At 46.6% G+C, this 4,537-nt stretch overlaps 1 non-coding gene across 1 annotated transcript; it reads right to left on the bottom strand.

Annotated features, from left to right (window-relative positions):
* Positions 1-4,067: 4,067 nt before the first annotated feature.
* Positions 4,068-4,139, bottom strand: TRNASTOP-UCA. The gene has a single exon. It is a non-coding gene; the product is annotated as a tRNA-Sec (tRNA).
* Between the last annotated feature and the right edge of the window lie 398 nt (positions 4,140-4,537).

Genomic DNA, 4,537 nt, shown 5'->3' with positions numbered 1-4,537 from the left:
GGGTGGGGACAGTCAAGGGAAGATGGGTAGGTTTGGACTAGAAAGGGGGAAGGCAATTTAGAAAGAGGAAACAGTCTTTTCCCCCAGCTTTATTGAGGTACAGTTGAAAAATAAAAATTGTATATATTTAAGGTGTACAACTGGATTTTTTTTTTTTCTTGGCCGAGCTGCGTGGCTTGTGGGATCATAGTTCCCCGACCAAGGATTGAACCCGGGCCCTCGGCAGTGAGGGCACAGAGTCCCAACCACTGAACCACCAGGGAATTCCCTGGATGTTTTGAAATACCTCTGCAGTTTGAAATAATCCCACAATCAAGCTAATTAACGTATCCATCACTTCATATAGTTATCTTTGTGTGTGTGAGATGAGAACACTTCATATCTACCCTCCAGCTCATGCAGTAGTTTTCTTTCTTATTTCATTTAACATATGTCCCCCAGGTTCATCCACATTGTCACAAATGGCAGGATTTCCATGTTTTTAAAGGCTGAACAATATTCCATTGTGTATATAGACCATGTTTTCTTTTTTCTTTTTGGCCACACCATGCAGCTTGTGGGATCTTAGTTTCCCAACCAGGGATTGAACCCTCGCCCTGGGCAGTGAAAGCACAGAGTCCTAACCACTGGACCGCCAGGGAATTCCCAAGACAACATCTTCTTTATCCATTCATCCATTGATGAACACTTTGGCTGTTTCCATGTCTTGGCTATTGTAAACAATACTGCCATGAACATGAGAGTTCAGACATCTCTTTGAGATACTGATTTCATTTCTTTTGAATATATACCCAGAAGTGAGATTGTTGGATCATAAGGCAGTCTTATTTTTAATTTTTGGAGGAACCTCCATACTGTTTTCTGTAATGGCTGTACTATTTTACATTCCCACCAACAGTGCACAAGGGGAGGAAACAGTCTTCACTCGTTGCAGGGCTGGGCACAGGGTTAGTTAAGGAATCTGAAGACGTCAGTCCAGGGACAGCAGTAGGAAGTGTGGGTTAGGAGTGGGCCCAGGAGGTCCCAAGCACACTGTTCCAAGCAGCACTGGGGGATGCAGGAAGCAGACTCCACTTGAAAATTAAGCAGGTGGGCAGCACAGGGGGATCCAGCCTGTCTCCCTCCAGGATGCACATCCTAGCTGGGGGCCTGTCCAAAACAAGGCATGGTCCAGTCTAATAGGGTTGGGGCCTTAGGCAGGAATCGGGAATGCAGGTGGGGAGCACAGCATCATGCTAAGAACTCAGATGTAAGATGAAAACCATCACTAGAGGGTGTGAGCTGGGCCTTGCTTAGCCCTGAAACACTACAAACCTACACAATAAGAGGTATTCTTTGTGCTGAGGGGCTGTAGCCACAAAAGTCTTTTTTTGCCCCTTCTGGCTCTGTCAGGATGGGTTCTGGAGCTGGGGCAGGACTGGGGCTGCAAGGAAGCAGGCTGGTGACTGGAGCAGTATGGAAACAGGGGTAAAAAGGGTGTGTGGGGAGGGAAGGCAGGAGAGTGGCCTATATGGCTGAGAGGCAGGGATCAGTTGTAATGGGGGCCAAGGCTTGATAAAAGCTGATATTTGGGCAAGGTTGGGCGGGGTGCTGGCAGTCAAGTGGAGGCTTCTTCTATTTCACTCTCCTCTTCCTCCAATGAGGAGAAAAAAAAATCATTGCTTTAATATTTCAGCAATACTTTTAAATTAAAATTAAAAAAATAAACACAAACAAATACAATAAATACTCCAGTATATTTACAAAGGAATTTTTAAAGATACTGTAGACTTTGTGCAACGTGACTTTAGCTTATGAGAGATCACCATGCCCGATTGTGCATCACGATTGATATTTAGACCAACTGGACCACAAACAGATTCAATGAAAAAGTCCAAGCTGGGGCTTCCCTGGTGGCGCAGTGGTTGAGAGTCCGCCTGCCGATGCAGGGGACACGGGTTCATGCCCCGGTCCGGGAAGATCCCACATGCCGCGGAGCGGCTGCGCCCGTGAGCCATGGCCGCTGAGCCTGCGCGTCCAGAGCCTGTGCTCCGCAATGGGAGAGGCCACAACAGTGAGAGGCCCGTGTACCGCAAAAAAAAAAAAAAAAAAAAAAAGGTCCAAGTTGGTCACACACACAATGGTAACTAAGCTACAGTGGTTGTAGATGACAGGCCGTCAATGGTGGAACAATAGAAAAAAATGAATTATCCATGGCTAGTAATTGCTAATAAATTCATAAGGTGTCACACACATTCTTAAAAATGTCTATGAATAAGAAGGAGGATGAAAACGGCAGAAAATAGGAATCAAGTTATGTCAAAGGACCTAAGTAGATTATCTTGGAAAAACAAAACTTCACTCATGTATGGCTTAACCCAGGAGCTTCAGATGCTAAGGTTGGACACTGGGGATGAATCCAAAGGCAGAACAGTCTGTTAGAGAAAGAGTGAGTTAAGACAAAGTCATATTATCAGAGGACTAGAAAGTGTCAGGACTTCCCTGGTGGCGCAGTGGTTGAGAGTCCGCCTGCCGATGTAGGGGACACGGGTTCGTGCCCCGGTCCGGGAGGATCCCGTGTGCCACGGAGCGGCTGGGCCTGTGAGCCGTGGCCGCTGAGCCTGCGCGTCTGGAGCCTGTGCTCCGCGACAGGAGAGGCCACAGCAGTGGGAGGCCCGCGTACTGCAAAAATAAATAAATACATAAATAAAATAAAATAAAAAGTGTCAATAACCCAATGAGGTCTGAGCTGGCATTTATGTGGTCCCAATTCTAGCCAGGGACTAGAATCAGGGACATCACAGAGCACTGCTATCAGGAGACTGTGATTCAGGGGCAGTAAATCCAATCCTCAAGGTGGAATTCCCAACTGATTCTTGTTTTTTTTTTTTTTTTTTTTATTGATTCTTGTTTTTATGGCCGCAGGGCATGTGGGATCTTAGTTCCCCAACCAGGGATCAAACCCATGCCCCCTGCATTGAGAGCACGAAGTCTTAACCACTGGACTGCCAGGGAAGTCCCCCCACCTGATTTTGCTAAGACTTCACCAGCTCTCCTAGAAACTGCTTACTTATCCACAGGCATCCTCTATAGCTGTTTCCCACCAAGTCCACGGGCAACTCACCAAAGGTCCAGCTAGAAAGCTGAGGGTCCCTAGGCTTCCCTTTATGAGTCCCTGCTACACCCCAAGTCACTGCTGTTCTCTGGCCCCTGAAAACCCACTGACCAAGACTCAGAGCTCTCTCCACCCAAGCAAAGGAGACCCCTCCAACTGGGATTTCTCCCTGCTGGCTGTGGGAAGTTGAGCCCCTGAGCTCTCTGAGAGTTTACAACTCTTTCCAAATTCCCAGTGGTAGTCCTGAGTTTTCAGATATCCAACCACCCACCTTTGCCACAGACTGAAACTAAATTCCCATGAACTGGGAAGGAAGCACCTTGGAAAGTACTGCTCTATGCTCCTTCTCTAACCCAAGTCCCACAGTGAGGATGCAAGTCCTTCTTTTAAGATGAACTCCCTTTACCTTCCTTTCAGGGAACTTGGGGCCTACATTTTTCTCTTCCCCTTTGTATAGGAACCTTAATACTTATGGCCAGGCATGTGACCTCTGACTTCTAAGTCCCTTTTCAGTTTCTTTCAAGGGACACTTTGGAGGAGAGACTTTGGACTGGGAATGAAGGTCACACTAGCTCCTGTTGCCAGGCTAGAATTATTTTAAGGGAAAGAGGCCTCTTTTATTTTTTTCTTCCACAGGCTCCTTTCCAAAGCATTGTTTGTAGCTATTGTGTCTAAAAAAAATGGAAATGACTGACTTTAAGTCTGACCCTTGCAAAAGGTCTAAATCTGTCCTGGGAACTGGGGTTACAAGAGAAAACAAGCCCAGGCAAAGAATTTATAGTCTCACAGGTTCCAAAGACAAGTAAACGTTCTGTCTAACACAGATTTGAAGGCATTTTTTTTTTCCTTAGAAAGCTTCCAGGGGTCCCCAGGATAAAGTTTCTAGCACAGTGTACAGGGCTTTTCTTTTTCTTTTTTTTTTTCTTGTCTTTGTTTTTGTTTTGGCCACACTGTGTAGCTTGCAGAATCTTAGTTCCCTGACTGGTGATTGAACCCAGACCCCTGGCACTGAAAGCCCGAGTCCTAACCACTGGACCACCAGGGAATTCCCTGTAGGGCTTTTCAAGAACCGATCCACCCAGGTTTCCAAACTCATCTCCTCCATCCACAAGTTTTCTACAGACCCTCTGACGATTTTGTGTTACTCCCTTTGGCTTGTGTGATGATTAATTTTAGGTGTCAGTTTGTCTGGGCTAAGGGATGCCTTGGTAGCTGGTAAAACATTATTTCTGGGCGTGTCTCTGAGGGTGTTTCCAGAGGAGACTAGCATTTGAATCAGGAGCCTGAGTACAGCAAGTGCCCTCCCCAAGGTGGATGGGCAGAACCTAATCCACTGAGGGCCCAAATAGAACATAAAGATGAGGAAAGGCGAATCCGCTCTGCCTGCTTGAGCTGGGATCTCTGTGTTCGCCTGTCCTGATTCTTGGGCTTTTGGACTTGGCC

Source organism: Phocoena sinus, chromosome 6 (genome assembly GCF_008692025.1).
Source record: "Phocoena sinus isolate mPhoSin1 chromosome 6, mPhoSin1.pri, whole genome shotgun sequence".
NCBI lineage: Eukaryota > Metazoa > Chordata > Mammalia > Artiodactyla > Phocoenidae > Phocoena > Phocoena sinus.
This window is presented reverse-complemented; position numbering and strand designations above follow the sequence as displayed.